We start from the raw sequence: 20,867 nt of genomic DNA, 5'->3' as shown, positions 1-20,867 counted from the left end.
CGGTGCTGGGTCCCTTGTTGTTTGTGATCTACATAAATGACTTGGATGAGAATGTAAAAGGGATGATCAGTAAGTTTGCAGATGACACGAAAATTGGTGGGGTGGTAAATTGCAAGGAGGAAAGCCTCAGGCTACAGGACGATATAGACGGGTTGGTCAGATGGGTGGAAAAGTGGCAAATGGAATTTAACCCTGAAAAGTGCGAGGTGATGCATTTTGGACGGACAAATAAGGCAAGGGAATACACAATGAGTGGTAGGACCCTAGGAAGTACAGAGGGTCAGAGGGACCTCGGTGTACATGTACATAGATCTCTGAAGGCAGCGGAACAAGTAGATAAGGTGGTTAAAAAGGCATATGGGATACTTGCCTTCATTAGCCGAGGCATAGAATATAAGAGCAGGGAGGTTATGATGGAGCTGTACAAAACGCTGGTGAGGCCACAGCTGGAGTACTGTGTGCAGTTCTGGTCGCCTCACTATAGGAAGGATGTGAATGCTTTGGAGAGGGTGCAGAGAAGATTCACCAGGATGTTACCTGGGATGGAGCGCCTCAGCTATGAAGAAAGACTAAACAGGCTGGGGTTGTTTTCCTTGGAGCAAAGAAGGCTGAGGGGGGACCTGATTGAGGTGTACAAAATGATGAGGGGCATAGATAGGGTAGATAAAGAGGAACTTTTCCCCTTAGTGGGGGGGTCAATAACAAGGGGGCATAGATTCAGGGTAAGGGGCAGGAGATTTAGAGGGGATTTGAGGAGGAACTTTTTCACCCAGAGGGTGGTTGGAATGTGGAACTCAATGCCTGAAAGGGTGGTAGAGGCAGGAACCCTCACAACATTCAAGAAGCATTTGGATGAGCACTTGAAATGCCATTGCATACAAGGCTATGGACCAAATGCTGGAAAATGGGATTAGACTGGACAGGGATGGATGGGCGGCGCAGACACGATGGGCCGAAGGGCCTCTTTCTGTGCTGTAAAACTCTATGACTCTATGACTAAGGTTGAGAGGAGATTTGATAGAGGTGTTCAAAATCATGAGGGGTCTGGACAGAGTAGATAGAGAGAAACTGTTCCCATTGGTGGAAGGGTCGAGAACCAGAGGACACAGATTTAAGGTGATTGGCAAAAGAACCAAAGGCGACATGAGGGAAAACTGTTTTACTCAGCGAGTGGTTAGGATCTGGAATTCACTGCCTGAAAGGCAGACTCAATCGTGGCTTTTAAAAGGGAGTTGGATAAGTACCTGAAGGAAATTTTTTTGCAGGGCTACGGGGAAAGGGCGGGGTAGTGGGACTAGCTGAAGTGCTCTTGCAGGGAGCCGGCACGGGTTTGACGGGCCGAATGGCCTTCTTCCGTGCTGCAACCATTCTATGACACGCACACACGCACAAGCATGTGCACACACACACAGAGACACACTCCACGAACACGCACACACGCGCGCGCGCACACACAAGCACCCGCACACACATGTGCGTGCACACGCGCACGGGCGCACACATGCACGCATGCACACGTGTGCACACACGCTCACACACGCACACACGGACACACAGATGCACGCACACACACGTGTGCACACACGCTCACACATCAGAGTTGCTAAAAGCTTCTTTTTGCTTCAAAACAAACAAAAATAAAAAAGACTCTTAAATATAAAAGAACAGCAGCCTTTCTTTTTTATATATGTATATATAAGTAAAATACAGTTTGGATAGACCACAGAGACTGCAAACCGCAACCAATCTACTTTATTCATAAGTAGTATTGGTTCATTTATTGACTCTTGCCGTAAGTAACCTAAACATGTTCAGTCCTTAAACGCAACGCTTTCCTACTCGACCTGAATCACTGTTTTGCTTCTCTAAGCAGAATTAAAACTGTTACATACAAGGGGAAACAAAAAAAAACACACACAGAAGCACATATTTAGTATAAGTGCAATCCTTGTATTCCTTAATAATAATAATTAGATTATATAAAAAAAAGTCTGGCAGACACATTCCAAAGTCGCCCTGTTTGCTGAGTACCCGTCTAGGTGCTGACTGTCTGCCAGCCCTTGGCTTTGTGTAACTTTCAAAATAAATCCACAAAATGTTGTTTTAAAAAAAAAACAAAGTTACAAACCTGGGGTTTGCTGCGGGGAAATTGGTGCTGGTCTCAACTCGATGTGAAACGCTTTTGGGGTGGTTGGCGGGGGGGGTGGTGGGTGGGGGGTGGATAGTTACGAATCCACTTGACCGGGGACTGGGAGCAGCAGATGTGACTGTCAGGGGCTGTGCGGCGAGAACAGGGAACATCATTAACTCTTTAGAAAGCAGTCAGAGACCTCATGAGAAAGGGAAACCGTCCTGCACAATTAACCATGTGCAGACACCACCAGACCGCCGCCCCCCCCCCCCCCCCCCACCAATGAATGAATGTTGGATCTTATTAACATTGTGTTATGTATTCTGCTCTTGGGTCCAATTAGTCTGGTAGCAGAAACATTGTTTCACGTTTATGCTTCATCAATTTTCTGTTGGTTTAACAGGGTGCAGGATTCCTGTTCTGTCTCTAATTGATAATTTCTCAGACCTTCTCTCTATCCCCAGCTCCAAACCTCCTTCCTTTCCACCTTATAACCTTCTCATGATACCCCAGTCCTAGCCTCCCTTACAGTGCAGACTTACATGCCCCTGCCTGTTCCTATCCGCAATCTTGTTTTTGCGATTGACTGTATTTAAGCAGAAAGTTACCTATGCTGCCAGTGCAGCGTTTTGTTTTCCCAGAAGGGTCATGGCCTTTCTGAGAACGTGTTCCTGGAGAGGTAGGGGGAGAGAATACAGGAACAGGAGGAGGCCATTTAGCCCCTCGAGCCTGTTCTGCTATTCAATGAGATCATGGCTGATCTGCGACCTAAGCCCATATACCCGCTTTTGCCTCATATCCCTTAATACCTTTGGTTAACAAAAATCTATCAATCTCAGATTTAACATTAACAATTGATCAAGCAGCAACTGCCATTTGCGGACGAGAGTTCCAAACTTCTACCACCCTTTGCGTGCAGAAATGTTTCCGAGCTTCACTCCTGAAATACCTAGCTTTAATTCTTAGACTGTGCCCCCTAGTCCGAGACTCCCCAACCAGCAGAAATATATATTGCCTAACACCACATTGTGGCACAGGTTATGTCAAAAGTGCATTCTTTGGTGTCCTTTTTTGGGGTGGGATGACTTAGTTGTAGCTTCGTCAGTCCGCACTGCATGGCACGAGTCTTAAAATTTGGACACGCGTGATCCGCCTCTCCAGCCAATGAGGTGAGGTTTGGAACATGGTGGTCGGCGCGTGCCCGAATTTCTGAACGGTGATGTCAGTGGGCGAGACTTCCCGCTGGGAGCGCAGACTCGTGAAGCCACCCTCGATGATCACGTGACAAAAATAACGGGGGTGCCTCTCGATAATGAAAATCTCGCCAAATGCTTTTTTTTTCAGCCCCCCTCAAGATTCATGGTTAGCCGCTAATAGCCGACTGTTTGTTGTACGTGGACCCAGTTTGGTTTACCTGATGTCCATTATAACCAAATATGTTGGCGCCTCAGCCTCCTCCACTTTATAATTTCCCTCAAGCTCCCTAGACTTGGCGCTCCCAATCAATTCTCTCGTTCAGATCACCAAACTCTATTTTATTATATTTTCACTGTGGTATATGACACTTCTTTTTTTTTACAATCACTTCGCCCAGAGAGGTTTAAAGACTGTCCCCAAGTCCTCTGCTCCCACAGCTTCTGCTCAGGATCCCATTCCTGGGATACGAAGACTGATGGGGATTCACTGAGGAATGGGGGTTGTGTGTGGGAGCGTAGAGAGGGAGAGGGAGAATCTAATCTTGGGTTCAGCAGTAAATTCTGGTGTTTATATTATGGTTTTGATTCACTCGGAGCCCGGCACAATTCCCAGCACACTTTCCTCCCACCGATCCCGTCTGAGAGCAGGATCCGAGTTCAGTTGGACTACGAGTCTGGGACTGTGTTATTTCACCAGGTCACTGACTCACTGACACATTTCAAACCACATTCGCTGAATTCCAGCATTTTATTGTGGGAACAAATCCCTAAAACTGTTAAAATTAGCTTGAAATGCACGCATTAAATCGAGTCAAACCCAACCAAGCTTCAGCTCTCCTACTCAGTACTCTACCAAAAAGAGACAAAGCAAGATAGACCAGAAAAACCGAGGTACCGTCTTGGGAAACTATCTTAAACAAGCAGATTAATCTTATTTTTAAGCAGCTACACTGTTAAGAAATGTTAAAGTTCAGTTAAAAACAAAATATAGCCACATAAAGCCCAAAGCGGATTGGGGGGTCACACTTGAGATACCTGTATAGGAATCACTGTTGGCAATGTTGTCGTACAGATGCTTAACACACTTGTATCAAATTCCTTCTGTTGCTGTTTTAACAGAAGTGTTAGCCTGTTTAAAATAAAGAGACGCCAACACATTTAAAACCTGTTCAGACGAACCAAAGAAAAGTATCGTATTTGCTGTGGGAAAAGATCTGTCTAATTTGCCTGATTGTCCAGAAAGACGATGTCAACAATATAAGTGGAAAAACAGATGGGTTTTTACAACCAGGGCACAGGCACCTATTTTGATACTGAACGTCTTACCTGAGTTGCTTCACCTATGTGTGATGTGTTGCATGTGGAGCTTGTCAAGGCAAGGAACCCTGCAGTGAATTGTCCTGTTTCCCCGAACCAACTTCTGATGGGTTGGCTTTATATCTTGAGAAGCTGATGACATCAACAGGAAACAAAAAGGCAAGCCTTCGTCCCCCCCCCCCCACCCCTCCCCTCCCTCCTCCTCCTCCCCCCTACCCTTCGCCTGACAAACTTTAAGTCGCCAGGAGCTTCAGTGCACTGTGAGCCACAGACCCAGAACTGGGCGTAGACTTGACAGATGGTGCCACAAGGTTGGGTCAGGATGATTGCAACGTGAGACTTTGCCCAATCAGACTGAAAACTCTTTGTGGGTTTTGTTACAGATGTGTTGTGGTGAATGGGAACAAGTGAGTTGTCAAAACACTGGAGAGGAGGGAAAAGGGGAGGTTACCTTGGTGCACCTGTTATGGGAATGGTCCGAAGTTGAGACTTTTTTTTGGAAGGAGGTGATAGAAGAGCTTATATATTCTTTACAAATCTGGGGGCATACTTGAGTGTATGTGGGGAGAGTGAAATTTTATAAGGAGTGATTGAATGACAGTAATGGATTTTGTATGTACACTGTGTACTTTTTTTGTGAAATTAAGGCTAGGCAGGAAGATTATCAGTTGTGAGTTCTTAGTTTCCTTGTTACATGATCCAGCCTGTCCTTAATATAACAAGACAGTGCACACATTCATCCATTACTACTTGTTAATGGTCTACCGTGTAGACTAAAAAAGAACAAGGGCCAAGGGCAGAGAGCCATTCCATCCCTATGGCTTGTAACCCCCACCCAAACCCCGCAACCCTCCCCATCCCAAATCAGAATGGGATTGGTGCCATACAGATCCCAATTTTATGTCCTTCTAGGATAAGGGAGGTGAGAATGAGGAGGCAAGATGAGAAGTACCTGGCGGAACGCTGTGCTATCACAAGGCATCCCAACCCAGCCGGGAGCTGATGACATCCATCACAATGGCGACCTCAACGGAGACCAGGCTAAGCAGCCCCTGTGGGTCTTCAACCTGCGATGTCTGGGTCAGGGAGCAACATACGGCCATTGTCTCTGAGATCAGATACTGAGCAATCACAGCAGGCGTTTAATAAGCAATGTACACAACTGATATTGTTGAACTCCATAAGCATTTTTTTCCAGCAGTGACTACACAACAGCTCAGACTTAATGCTGCCAAATTTGGAAATTTGATTTGTAGCAGCCTAAGATGAAGATTAAAAAATAAACCCAACGGTGCTGACTCAAGCTAAAGCGCACCTCTACTTGGGTAAATATCAGTTATGTTTAATTATATGAACGCTTCACCCAGAGTTCCCTACAACAGTGACGACATTTCAAAAATACTTCATTGGCAGCAAAGCGCTTTGGGACGTCCTTGAGGTCGTGAAAGAAGCTGTGTAAATGCAAGTCTTTCTTTCTTTTCTTTAGAATTGTGCATGGTTGGGAATGAATGCTCCTTTATCTAGAGTGGTTCTTCCAAAACATCCCACTCCTGCACAGGGTACAAGAAAAAATGTATTTTTTGATTATTCATTCACGGGATGTGGGCGTCGCTGGCAAGGCCAGCATTTATTGCCCATCCCTAATTGCCCTCGAGAAGGTGGTGGTGAGCCGCCTTCTTGAACCGCTGCAGTCCATGTGGTGAAGGTACTCCCACAGTGCTGTTAGTGAGGGAGTTCCAGGATTTTGACCCAGCGACGATGAAGGAACGGCGATATATTTCCAAGTCAGGATGATGTGTGACTTGGAGAGGAACTTGGAGGTGATGGTGTTCCCATGCGGCTGTTGCCCTTGTCCTTCGAGGTGGTAGAGGTTGCAGGTTTGGGAGGTGCTGTTGAAGAAGCCTTGGCGAGTTGCTGCAGTGCATCTTGTAGATTGCACCTGGTGGGTAGTCCCTCTCTCAATTCTAGCCCTCAAACACATTTTGCCCATTGTGACCGTTCTTGTTGTTCACTATTTTATCAATACTCTGCTAGGGTCACTGCACCATGATCCACTTCCATGGCACTGCCCTTGTACAGTCCCATTCCTTCCTGCCCTAGTCCAGCCATCACATCTGCTGCAACAGCTTCTCATTCCACCTTGTAAGTGCCCCAAGCTTCATTCCTTGTCCCCTCCTATTTTGCATCTATATGCTTTCCTTCGGCAACATCATCTGTAGACATGGGGTCAGATCTCACATGTACACTGATGACAACCAACTCCACCTATCTGCCACCACCCATGACACCAGGACTGCAACTATACTGTTTCACCACTCGTCTGATATCAAGTCTCGGGTGACCCAGAACTTTTGCCAACTCAACATCACAAAGACCAAAGTCATCTTATTCAGCTCCTGCCAAAAACTCCACACCCTAGCCCACATAATCCATTCCCTTCCCTGGTTGCTTGTTGAGGCTGAACCCAACAGTGTGTAGCATCGCTGACTTATTTCACCCTGTGCTGAGCTAAGCTTAAAACTCCATTCCCATCAACAAGCCCATCTATTTCCACCTCTTCAACACTGCCTACCTCTGCCCCCTCACAATCCCCCAAAACTCTCATTCACATCTTCGTCACCTCCAGTCTCCATCTCTCCAATGTTCTCCTCACTGGCCTCGTCACAAAAACTCCACTTGACAAAAATTCCAACTCATGCAAAATGCTGCTACCTGCAGCCCATTGCTTACCTATCACCCCTACCCTCGTCAATCTCCTTTAGAACCCTGCCCTTCAGGGCACTGAATTCAAAATCCTCATCCTTGTTTACAATCCTTTCCATAGCCTCACCCCATTATACCTCTGCAATCTCCCCCACCCCCAGGTGCTGACACCTGCCCTCTGCTCCTCCAACTCTGGTCTCCTTTGCATTCCACTCCCTTCGCTTCTACATTCATCGGTAAAGCCTTAAGCCATCATGGCCTTACACTCTGCAACTCTCGCCCTAAACCCCACTCTGCCTTGCTGACTCTCTGGCCACCTTCAAAAGCCTCTTCAACCATGCCTTCAGTCACCTCTCCTAACTCTACTACCGCTCAACGTCCATTTACATCCTTGTGAAAGGTGCTCTATCAATGCAAGCTGTTGATGCTCTCCTGAACTCTTCGCTCATCCTCTGGCTCTGCCCATCGTCTCAGTAGTGCCAGGCTTTGCAAGTAGCACCTGGCTTGAAAACAATCCACCTGCATTTATTGGTTCTCAATACTAGCAATAGGCTTCCCTGATTCTAAAACGGAATGCAGCTACACAGACCAGGCATGATCCTAGGTCTGTGGTGAGCTAGCCGCTCTCAGCAGATTGATGGTGGCGATACTACAATTAGCCTCAACATCCCTGGGCTAGGTAAAGGAAAGCAATCATCCAGGGCTTCCAATCCTGACCGCTATGCAGTGATCCCTGCTCGTAAGGCCATGCATGGATGTTGGGTGAGGACAGAACTGTGACTGGCTGCGGTGGCCCCAAGGTGGTCCGTCAAGGCTGACGGGGGGAGAAGGCAATTTTGAGGCCTCCTATCTCTGATGGAAATGGAGCGGTAGCGCCCCAAAAATGGCTGGGTGTGACTTGCTGCCTCATTGACGGTGTAGCTGTGTAATCTTGCCCATGGCCCATTGCTGGGTAGACCAGAGCACCTGCCTGAGTCAGGTGGTCGCCCCTTTTAATATGCAAATCGGGGTTCTATGACATGATTGGCATTTTAGGGCACTACTGGGTGGGGCATGCGCCGTTAGCACCCCGCGCGATTTCAGCTGATCGTTCAGCCGAAGAGGAATCCAGAGACTTCTCCCCCTTCTCCCTCCCCCCACCCCCCCCCCCCCGGACCTACCTTTACCTGGTGGAACGCTGTGCTCTCACAAAGCATCCCATCTCCGCCTGGATCACCCGCACCCGACCATCCCTATGCCAACGAGGCCCGGTCCACAATAGGGACGTCCTCCCATTGGTGCTATCGGGGATCAGGCTGGCATGCTCGAACACCATTCAGCGGGGGTGGGGGGGGGGTGCTTGGGTGGTGGGAGATTCTACCCCACCATCTAGCCTTACGTGAAGAATGGCCACTTGCGCAAGGAGTGTGACTGGTAGCTGTGTGTCCAAACCCCAACACGTGTCAGCTCCTTCAAAAGAGGAGGGGACAGTCTCAAGAGCTCATAAAATGGTCAAGCTTGTTTCATTATTAGCATTGGTTACGGCTTATGTAATACGCCGTCCCTCATTATAAGGTTCTCAGTTGTAGCACTCTCTATGCAATATACTTCTGTTCCATTATAAAGTGCTCAGTTATCGCTCTATCCCAGACTTGCTTGTTGTCACTTACTGGGAGTGACTCATTTTGCATTAACAATTTATCCCAGATGAGTATATGGCAAATAAACAGATAAGACAGGTTTATAGCATGTGTCACTCTTGGTAACCACAAATTTCACCAGTAACATTTCCCCAATTGTGACAGGCTGCTAGCTGTGTAACACACCTCTTCCTCATTATAAACCTCTCAGCTTCAGATCTATACTCACCATCATTATACAGATATCAGGGGTAGTCTTTTCTCTCTCTCGTCCTGCAATATTGCAAACCTTCATAACAAAGCTCTCATTAAACACTCACTTGTTTTCTCTTTCTCTTCCCAATCCTTTTTAATATTCTATGGAGCACTGTACAGGATTGTGGATCTCATTGTCGCAGGTAAAAAATCATTCTGGGGATGAGTGCGTCACTGGCAAGGCCAGCAATTATTGCCCATCCCTAGTTGCCCTTGGTGGTGGTGGCCCTTCTGCTTCTGGAACTGCTGCAGTCCGTCTTAGGCAGGGAGTTCCAGGATTCTTATATCTCTGCCATCCCCTCACTCTCCACTATAAACAAGTCTCCTTCATCCCTTAGCAGCTGAGTTTTTGGCTCTTTCAAGGTATCAGCTGTGACTCAGTGGGTAGCACTCTTGCCTCTCAGTCAGAAGGTCATGGGTTCAAACCCCACTCCTGAAATCTAGACACGAAGGCTGGAATTTTGCCGGTCCTCAGAGTGTGGGATTGGAGACGGGACCGCTGTCAAAATCGCAAAGATTGACAGCGGGTAGGAAACCTGCTGTCAACCCGCCTCCGATCAATCTTCCCAAGTGCCAGGTCCCCGATTTGCGCATGGACCCGACACCTAGCAGCGGGAAGAGGATTATAGCCACTTACCTGGCTATTAGCAGGTACTTGATGCTTGTTAACAGGCTCTTTTTCAATTTTGCCGCTTCTGCCTCGGGTTCCCCGTCGTCCGGACACCACGTCAGGTAAGTGTGGCGTGTTGTGAGTCTGCTGTAATGTTTCTGCATTGATGACAGCTGCAGAAGTGAAGGATCCAATGGTGCACTGGTGAGTTTCAGAGGTAAGAAAATGTTTTGACTTTTCTGTAGGTAACAAGTTTTGATCTAGTGCCACCTCATTGGGAGAACCTCTCACCAGCGACAGATCACTTCTGTAACCTCACCTGCAGCTGCCATCTGTTCTAGCCTAAGGAGGGAGTCACTGGAGAGCCTGGGTGCAAGAGCGTGGTCCCTTTAAGAAAAACGGCAGATGACGCGTCATTAAATGACGCCATCTGACCGGCTTCCTCTTAATTGGCCGGCAAGCCCGCAGGGCGGGCTTAACAAGGCCAATTGACGTAAAATCACGTCTGTTAGCCGGATGCAGTTGGGGGCGGGGCTGGAACCTGGAAACCAGCTGACCCGCTCCCAAGCCGCATCCATTTGCAAAATCGCAGCCGTAATCTAGGCTGACAGCCCAGTGTTGTAATGAGGGAGTGTTGCAACTGTCGGAGGTGCCGTCTTCCGGATGAGACGTTAAACTAAGGTCCAGTCTGCTCTCTCAGGTGGGTGTAAAAGATCCCATGACACTATTTGAAAAAGAGCAGGGGGAGATCTCCCCGGTGTCCTGGCCAATGTGTATCCCTCAACCAACACCTAGAACAGATGATCTGGTCATTACCACATTGCAGTTTGTGAGACCTTGCTGTGTGCAAATTGTCTACTGCATTTCCCTACTTTACAACAGTGACCACGCTTCAACAGTGCTTCATTGGTTGTAAAGCGCTTTGGGACAACCCAAGGTTGCGAAAGGTGTAATGTATGTACCTTTAAGGGGGGAACTACTTTGTACAGCTCATGTATACTGTAGTACCGGCAGTGACCACACCTGTATATAACGCTGAGTAGTAACCTGTACAGTTCAGTTGCAGTTTGAACCACGTTGAGTAAACGCCTGTTGTACCGTTCTCCGCAGTCCATTTCTTATTATACACGGACGTAACATTGGCGACGAGGCAGGTTCGAACCTACCTGCAACTCTGCATCACCTCCCGGGGATTCGTTCCTGGAGATCAGTGGATTGGAGGCCAAGGCCAGAGACTCAGGCGTCGACCACGGGCAACCGCCCAGTCATCCAGCAGAGACTCGAGAATTGCGGGGGAGGCTGTCGAGAGCCAGGCTTGGCTTTCCAGTCGAGGTGGTCCAGCAAAACAGGCTGGCAACAGGTAGTGCGCAGACCCTTCCCGGACGGCGGCGGGCTAGAGCCGACCGAGCGGCACAGCAAAGGGCCGAGCAGCGTCGACGGGGAGAGAGAGAGAGGGCAGAGCGCACAGGGTGCAGCCGGTGTTCAGGGGCCGAGCAGCGTCGGAGAGAGGGAGAGAGAGATGCGCAGAAACCCGTGAGGCGCCGCCATTGCCACGAGAACCGCTGGGAGCGGCGTCGGCAGTAGCGGGGGAGGAAGGAAAGCGCGGGAGATGCCATTTTAAGCCATTGGGAGACACCATTTTAAACCACACCCAAAATGCCGAAGAGTGGCAGTATCACCGCATTTGACAATGAAGTCGAAGATTCGACTACATATGTCGAACGAATAGAGGTGTACTGCAAGGCAAATGAGGTGTCAGATGACAAGAAAGCGTCGGTATTGTTAAATTTAATGGGTGCAAAGACGTATGGTTTATTACGAAATCTAGTAACCCCAACGAAGCCAATGGAAAAGAGTTTTGAAGACATAGTAACGATACTAAAGGAACATTTAAACCCCACACCGCTGCTGATAGCAGAAAGATTCAAGTTTCACAAACGGAACCAGCATAAGGATGAAAGCAATGCTGATTATTTAGCAGAACTGCGCAAACTATCGAAACACTGCCAGTTTGGAGCGGGACTGGCAGATACCTTAAGGGACAAGTTTGTGTGTGGGCTTCAAAGTGAAGGAACCCAGAAACGGCTTTTATCTGAAAAGGACCTTACGCTGGAAAAGGCTTTCAACATTGCGGTATCATATGAAGCAGCAGCACGGGGCGCTGCAGAAATACAACAGAGACCGCAAGAATATGGCACAAACAAAATGTCATATGAAACAGAGAAGTGCTATCGCTGCGGCAGAACAACACACGACCAGAATGATTGCAGGTTCAAAGACAAAGTGTGCAGACAGTGTGGAAAAGTAGGACACATAGCACGAGTCTGCAGGTCGGGGAAGAAAACCAGCAATAAGAAACTGACCAAAAGGAAGTACAAGAAGGTACATAAGATAACGGAGAATAGTTCAGATGAACAAAAGAGTGATAACGACTCCAAAAGCAGGGAACTGAGTTGTCTGAAACTACATAATGTGATCACAACGGAGGATCACCGAACCATTTGGGTCACTCTCAAGATAGCAGGAGTCCAGGTAAAGGTGGAATTGGACACAGGATCAGCCCTAACAGTCATAAACCGACGGGACTACGAGCGGCTATTCTCACACATACCCTTGAGATACACAAAAATTATTTTGAAGATGTACACGGGGCAAAAAGTCTACCCCAAAGGAAAAATAAGGGTGACCGTTATATATAACGGTAAGGAAACACCAAAACTAGACCTGTATGTATTGCAAGATGGAGGACCACCATTACTGGGATGTGAATGGATCCGGAAAATACAACTGGATTGGCATTCCATACAGGCACTGACTGTAGCTGACAAAAAGGATGACGACGTCACACCTGGGTGACTGTCAAAGATCCTAACTGACGCGAAAGAAGTGTTCCAGCAAGGACTCGGAACACTAAAAGACATGACAGCGACGATTAAAATTGAAGAAAACGCAAGCCCAAAATTTTTTAAGGCCAGACCGGTACCTTATGCGATCTGCCCAGCCGTCGAAGCAGAGCTGGAGAGTCTGGAACGTTCAGGTGTACTGTCTAAGGTAGACGGGAGCGAGTGGGCTACACCCATCGTCCCTGTGATGAAAAGGTCATTGAGCAGCACGCCTGGGGAACCAAGGAAGGTTTGCACCTGTGGGGACTTTAAGGTAACAGTGAACCCGGTCCTTCACACCGTACAATATCCACTTCTGCGGATTGAAGATATTTTCGCCTCGCTATCTGGAGGGAAACGCTTCACTAAGATTGATCTGGCCCAGGCGTATCTGCAAATGGAGGTAGAAGAAGCATCAAAAAATACCTCACAATCAACACCCATAAAGGTCTCTACCAATACAACCGGCTGGTATTCGGGGTAGCATCAGCTCCGGCTATTTGGCAGAGGGCAATGGAACAAGTCCTGCAAGGGATCCCAGGGACCCAGTGTTATTTGGACGACATCCTGGTCACGGGCGAAAATGACAGTGATCACCTTGCCAACTTGGAGCAGGTGCTCACTAGATTGCAGGAATATGGGCTCTGAGCTAACCGCCCCAAATGCGAGTTTTTTTAGAAAACAGATCTCGTATTGTGGCCACGTTATCGATAAAGAGGGGTTACATAAGTCCCCAGAGAAGATTGAGGCAGTAGGCAAGGCTCCAGGACCAGAAAATGTGTCACAACTGAGGTCGTTCCTCGGGCTGGTAAACTACTACCATGAGTTCTTGCCAAATTTGTCTACAATACTACACCCACTGAACACCCTACTGCAAACTGGGGTGCCATGGAAGTGGAATGACGAATGTAGATGAGCTTTCCAAAAGAGCAAAACACTAATCACATCGAAAGAGGTATTGGCCCATTACAACCCAGCATTACCAATTCGGTTGGCATGTGATGCGTCACCCTACGGCATTGGAGCGGTGCTGTCGCACAAATTCTCGGACGGCTCAGAGAGGCCAATAGCCTTTGCGGCACGATCACTAATCTCAGCCGAGCGTAACTACGCCCAGATTGACAGGGAGGCACTCAGCCTAGTGTGGGGAGTGAAAAAGTTCAATCACTATCTGCACGGGCAGAAATTCACCTTGCTGACTGATCACCAGCCTCTTGTCTCCATTTTTAATCCGAAGAAGGGCGTTCCGGTGATGACTGCACAATGACTACAAAGATGGTCACTTTTTCTAGGGGCGCACCACTATGAGATTGAATATAAGGGCACGAAACAGCATGGAAATGCTGATGGGCTATCACGCCTGCCACTGCCTACTGCGGAGGAAGCACCAGCAGTGGATCCTGTTGAAATATTCCATTCGACTATAGTTGAATACCTACCGGTAACTAATGCTTGTATTGAAAAGGAAACCCGAAATGACCCAACACTGTCTCGGGTATATGATTTGACGGTGAAGGGATGGCCAGCACATGGCGACTCACTGTTGCCAGCATTCTCGACAAGGAGAGAACAGCTGTCAGTGTGCCGGGGGACCTTGATGTGTGGATCCCAAGTGGTAATTCCACCCAAGTTAAGGGACAGAGTGCTCAATGAGCTTCATGAGGGTCATCTGGGAGGGGTAAAAATGAAAAGCCTAGCCAGGGCTTATGTGTGGTGGCCGGGAATCGATAAACAAATCGAGGACTTGACCAAGAGTTGCTCAGGATGCCAGAAAGTCAAAAATGCACCACCACAGGCCCCTCTACACCCATGGGAGTGGCCCTCATCTCCATGGCTACGGGTGCATATTGATTTTGCTGGTCCATTCATGGACTCAATGTTTTTAATAGCCATGGATGCGCACTCGAAATGGCCTGAGGTGATCAAAATGTCGTCCACCACCACGGAGAAAACTATTGCAGTCCTACGGACCATTTTTGCCAGGAATGGCTTGCCAGAACAGATTTGCTCCGACAACAGACCACAGTTTGTGTCCGAAGAGTTCCGGAGGTTCTTGAAAAAGAATGGGGTAAGGCATTACACATCCGCCCCGTATCATCCAGCCACAAATGGATTGGCTGAGAGGTTCGTACAAACCTTTAAGAAGTCAATAAAGGCTATGTACAATGACAACATTCCGCTGCAGCACAAGGTGGACAATTCCCTGTTCGCCTACCGGAATGCGACACATGCAGTCACCAACCAGGCCCCAGCCATGATGTTCTTTAACCGAAGGTTAAGATCGCGCCTGGATTTGCTCAGACCAAACGTACGAAGAGATGTTGAGAGTAAGCAATTCCAGCACATCCATGAGAAGCCAACAAGGAGCTTCAATGTAGGGCAACCAGTCTTGGCCCGCGACTACCGAACAGAAAAATGGCAGCCAGGAACAATATGCACACGGCAGGGCCCACTAATGTACACAGTGGACGTTGGGGAGAGCATCGTGAGACGCCATGCTGACCAGATCCTAGAGTCACAGGAACAAGTCAACCTCATGCCTCGCTCATACGTACCTGGTGATGAACCCGACGTACAGGTAGCATCTACCCCAGAAACAGTAGCATCGGAAGCTGATGAACCAACCGACGACAGGGGGCCAGAATCGCCTCCGCACCAAGAGCAAGACACTTGGGAAAGGCGCTATCCAGAAAGGATCAGGAAGCCTCCCCAAAGACTGAATTTATAAATAGACTATTTTCAGCTAATGTTGCATGTTAAAAGTGTTAATTGTAATTAGTTTGAGATTTAATTGTCAAATGAGTGTTATGGTACTGTTAATCTAAAAGGGGAGGAATTGTAATGTATGTACCTTTAAGGGGGGAACTACTTTGTACAGCTCATGTATACTGTAGTACCGGCAGTGACCACACCTGTATATAACGCTGAGTAGTAATCTGTTCAGTTCAGTTGCAGTTTGAACCACGTTGAGTAAACACCTGTTGTACCGTTCTCCACAGTTCGTTTCTTATTATACACGGACGTAACAAAAGGCACGATATAAATGCAAGTTCCTTCTCTTTCTTTAAAACCTATTTATCTTTGATTATTTCAGCTTTCATGTCTTAGATTGCTCTCCTGGGTGAGTTTTTTTTAATTCATTGATGGGATGTGGGCGTCGCTGGCTAGGCCTGCATTTAGTGCCCATCCCTAATTGCCCTTGAGAAGATGGTGGTGAGCCGCCTTCTTGAACCGCTGCAGTCCATATGGTGTAGGTATACCCACAATGCTGTTAGGAAGGGAGTTCCAGGATTTTGGCCCAGCGACAGTGAAGGAACGGCGATACAGGTCCAAGTCAGGATGGTGTGTGGCTTGGAGGGGAACTTGTAGGTGGTGATGTTCCCATGCATCTGCTGCCCTTGTCCTTCTAAGTGGTAGAGGTCGCGGGTTTGGAAGGTGCTGTTGAAGGAGCTTTGGCGAGTTGCTGCAGTGCATCTTGTAGATGGTACACACTGCAGCCACAGTGCACCGGTGGTGGAGGGAGTGAATGTTGAAGGTGGAGGTGAGACACTCGCCGCAGAATTCCCAGCCTCTGGCCTGCTCTTGTAGCCACAGTATTTATATGGCTGGTCCAGTTCAGTTTCTGATCAATGGTAACCCCCAGGATGTTGATAGTGGGGGATTCAGCGATGGTAATGCCATTGAATGTCAAGGGGAGATGGTTAGACTCTCGCTTGTTGGAGATGGTCATTGCCTGGCACTTGTGTGGTGCGAATGTTACTTGCCACTTGTCAGCCCAAGTCTGAATGTTGTCCAGGTCTTGCGGCATATGGACACGGACTGCGTCAGTATCTGACGAGTCTCGAATGGTGCTGAACAGTGTGCAATCATCAGCGAACATCCCCACTTCTGACCTTATGATGGAGGGAAGGTCATTGATGAAACAGCTGAAGATGGTTGGGCCTAGGACACTGCCCTGTGGAACTCCTGCAGTGATTTCATGTGATTGAGATGAATGACCTCCAACAACCACAGCCAACTTCCTTTGTGCTAGGTATGATTCCAACCAATGGAGAGTTTTCCCCTTGATTCCCATTGACTTCAGTTTTGCTAGGGCTCCTTGATGCCACACTCGATCAAATGCTGCCTTGATGTCAAGGGCAGTCACTCTCACCTCACCTCTTTTGTCCATGTTTGGACCAAGGCTGTAATGAGGTCAGGAGCTGAGTGGCCCTGGCGGAACCCAAACTGGGCGTCAGTTAGCAGGTTATTGCTGAGTAAGTGCCGCTTGATAGCACTGTCGACGACACCTTCCATCACTTTGCTGATGATTGAGAGTAGACTGATGGGACGGTAATTGGCCGGGTCGGATTTGTCCTGCTTTTTGTAGACAGGACATACTTGGGCAATTTTCCACATTGCCGGGTAGATGCCAGTGTTGTAGCTGTACTGGAACAGCTTGGCTAGGGGCGCAGCTAGTTCTGGAGCACAAGTCTTCAGTACTATTGCCGGAATGTTGTCAGGGCCCATAGCCTTTGCAGTATCTTCAGCTGTTTCTTGACATCACGTGGAGTGAATTGAATGGGCTGAAGACTGGCATCTGTGATGCTGGGGACCTCAGGAGGAGGCCGAGATGGATCATCCACTCGGCACTTCTGGCTGAAGATAGTTGCGAATGCTTCAGCCTTGTCTTTTGCACTCACGTGCTGGGCTCCACCATCATTGAGGATGGGGATATTTTTGGAGCCTCCTCCTCCTGTTAACTGTTCAATTGTCCACCACCACTCACGACTGGATGTGGCAGGACTGCAGAGCTTTGATTTGATCCGATGGTTGTGAGATCGCTTAGCTCTGTCTATCGCATGTTGCTTCCGTTGTTTGGCATGCAAGTAGTCCTGTGTTGTAGCCTCACCCGGTTGACACCTCATTTTTTGGTATGCCTGGTGCTGTTCCCGGCATGCTCTCCTGCACTCTTCGTTAAACCAGGGTTGATCTCCCGGCTTGATGGTAATGGTAGAGTGAGGGATATGCCAGGCCATGAGGTTACAGATTGTGGTTGAATACAATTCTGCTGCTGCTGATGGCCCACAGCGCCTCATGGATGCCCAGTTTTGAGTTGCCAGATCTGTTCAAAATCTGTCCCATTTAGCACGGTGGTAGTGCCACACAACACGGTGGAGGGTATCCTCAACATGAAGACGGGACTTCGTCTCCACAAAGACTGTGCGGTGGTCACTTCCACCAATGCTGTCATGGATAGATGCATCTGCAACAGGTAGATTGGTGAGGACGAGATCAAGTAGGTTTTTCCCTCTTGTTGGTTCCCTCACCAGCTGTCACAGACCCAGTCTAGCAGCTATGTCCTTTAGGACTCAGCCAGTTGTGGTGCTACCGAGCCACTCTTGGTGATGGACATTGAAGTCCCCCCCCGCAGAGGGCATTTTGTGTCCTTGCTACTCTCAGTGCTTCTTCCAATTGGTGTTCAACATGAAGGAGTACTGATTCATCAGCTGAGGGAGGGCGGTAAGTGATAATTAGCAGGAGGTTTCCCTTGCCCATGTTTGACTTGATGCCATGAGACCTCATGGGGTCCTGAGTCAATGTTGAGGACTCCCAGGGCTACTCCCTCCTGACTATATACCACGGAGCCACCACCTCTGGTGGGTCTGTCCTGCTGGTGGGACAGGACATACCCAGGGATGGTGATGGTGGTGATGGTGTCTGGGACATTGGTTGTAAGGTGTGATTCGGTAATTATGACTATGTCAGGCTGTCGCTTGACTAGTCTGTGGGACAGCTCTCCCAATTTTGGCACAAGCCCCCAGATGTTGGTAAGGAGGACTTTGCAGGGTCAACAGGGCTGGGTTTGCCGTTGTCGTTGCCGGGTAGTCCGTCCGGTTTTATTCTTATTGTTTTTCGTAGCGGTTTTTTACAACTGAGTGGCTTGCTAGGCCATTAAGAGTCAACCACATTGCTGTGGGTCTGGAGTCACATGTAGGCCAGACCAGGTAAGGACGGCAGATTTCCTTCCCTGAAGGACATTAGTGAACCAGATGGGTTTTTGCAACAATCGACAATTGACAATCGACAATCAACAATGGTCGCCATTACTAAGACTAATATTTAATTCCAGAATTACATTGAATTGAACTGAATTTAAATTCCACCAGCTGCCATGGTGGGATTCTGAACCCATATTTTCAGAGCATCTGGCTTACTAGTCTAGTAGACATAACCACTATGCCACCGCCTCCCCAGATCTTTGAATGTCTAACTTTGCCTTGAGATCTAGCTAAGGTTTTGGTAGCACACCGAGGTTAACTTGCAGAAAACTCTGATTGGTAATTAGATACTCAACAATCTTATGCCTCCATAATATTTAACTTCAGTCGTCAGTCAAGCACATAGCAGGCCTGCTCCAAATGTTAAAATATTAAGTACATTTATTAAACAAGCAATGGACAAGCAAATATTCAAACAGTGATATAATAGTTAGGCAGTTAAAGTAGAAAGTATTTTATCTAAATCCTTGTGTAGACCAAATAATAAAATGATTGCACCAAACTAGTCACCAATATATCCAATAGGGAATTCAGGAGAAACTTCTTTATCCGGATAGTAGTTAGAACGTGAGACCATAAGAGATAGAAGCAGGAGTAGGCCGTACAGCCCCTCGAGCCTGCTCCGCCATTTAAAAGGGGGCACCCTTTTAAATCAGAAACGAGGAGGAATTTCTTCTCTCAGAGGGTCGTGAATCTTTGGAGTTCTCTTCCCCAGAGCGCTGTGGAGGCTGGGTCACTGAATATATTTAAGGTGGAGATAGACAGATTTTTGAACGATAAGGGAGTCAAGGGTTATGGGGAGCGGGCAGGGAAGTGGAGTTGAGGCCAAGATCAGATCAGCTGTGATCTTATTGAATGGCGGAGCAGGCTCGAGAGGCCCGAATGACCTACTCCTGCTCCTACGTCTTATGTTCTTATGTAATAAGATCACGGCTGACCTTCGCCCTCAACTCCACTTTCCCGTTAGAATGTGGAGCTCAGTACCACAAGGAGTGGTTGAGGCGAATAGCACAGATGCATTTAAGGGGAAGTTAGATAAATACATGAGGGAGAAAGGAATCGAAGGTTATGCTGATGGGGTGAGATGAAGAGGGGGTGGGCGGAGGCTCGTGTGGAACATAAACACCGGCACGGACCTGTTGGGCCGAATGGCCTGTTTCTGGATTCAAACAGTATCCTAGCTTCTTTGAAATTTTACAACCGCTTTCTTTAAAAAGACTTTCCAATTGACCTGATTCTAACAAAATTGTCCCTTTCATATCTGGAAAAAAGTTACCAGCACATCCTGGATTTCGAGCAACGAGGCGAAAAGGCATTGGCAGCCAAATACACACTGAACCAACCCTGAAGTTTGAGTATATTTGAAATTTGCATGTTAGATTCCTTATAACATTGTATTGGAATGGGATTATATTAAGATTTCTGCTGGCTGCTAAATTCGAAATGCTCTGTAATTGAGTTTTAATGAGACATGAATTCAATTAAAACTTATACAAAAACACGTCACTTTTGTTATAATGGACACCCCTAGCTTGGCAGCCCTCTTCCTATTAATGTGCCTCGAGATAGCTTTTTTTTTAAATTGTCCTTTATGTTTTTGTCAACTTGCCCTCATGTGCCCTCCTAGCCCTACTAATCTTTTCCCCCTCATATTCTTTATATTTGCCCTGGCTTTCTTTTTTTTTAATTTGATTTTTTAAATTCTAAATGATTCTATTTTAAATTAAATTTCAATTTTGATCTAATCTGCCTTTTCTTCCATGAAGCCCAGACTTGGACCCGCACCCTATTTCCTAAATGACTCCCTCACTTCTGATTCCATCACAATGTTCTATCCCTCTTGCTGCCACAGGTACAGACCTCGGGCCCGATTTTGTGGATTGAGTGGGAAATGGTCGGATTCCCCCGAATGTGGGGTTCTGACACACAAAAGAATGGGTCAGCCAGCTGCACGCAATTTTCCCTCAAGTGGCCAATTAATTTCCAGCGTGTGGGCAGCCTTGCTAATTGTCCATTTCCAGTCAGGAAGCCCCACAGTATGATGTCATCATTCGTGGCGCTTTCAAGGTCCACAGCAAGCATTGCTTCCTCTGTTGGCTTCCAAATGAACCAT

Source organism: Somniosus microcephalus, chromosome 11 (assembly GCF_052327205.1).
Source record: "Somniosus microcephalus isolate GS21.2 chromosome 11, FLI_Smic_1.0, whole genome shotgun sequence".
Lineage (NCBI taxonomy): Eukaryota > Metazoa > Chordata > Chondrichthyes > Squaliformes > Somniosidae > Somniosus > Somniosus microcephalus.
Note: the sequence above shows the minus strand (reverse complement) of the source record.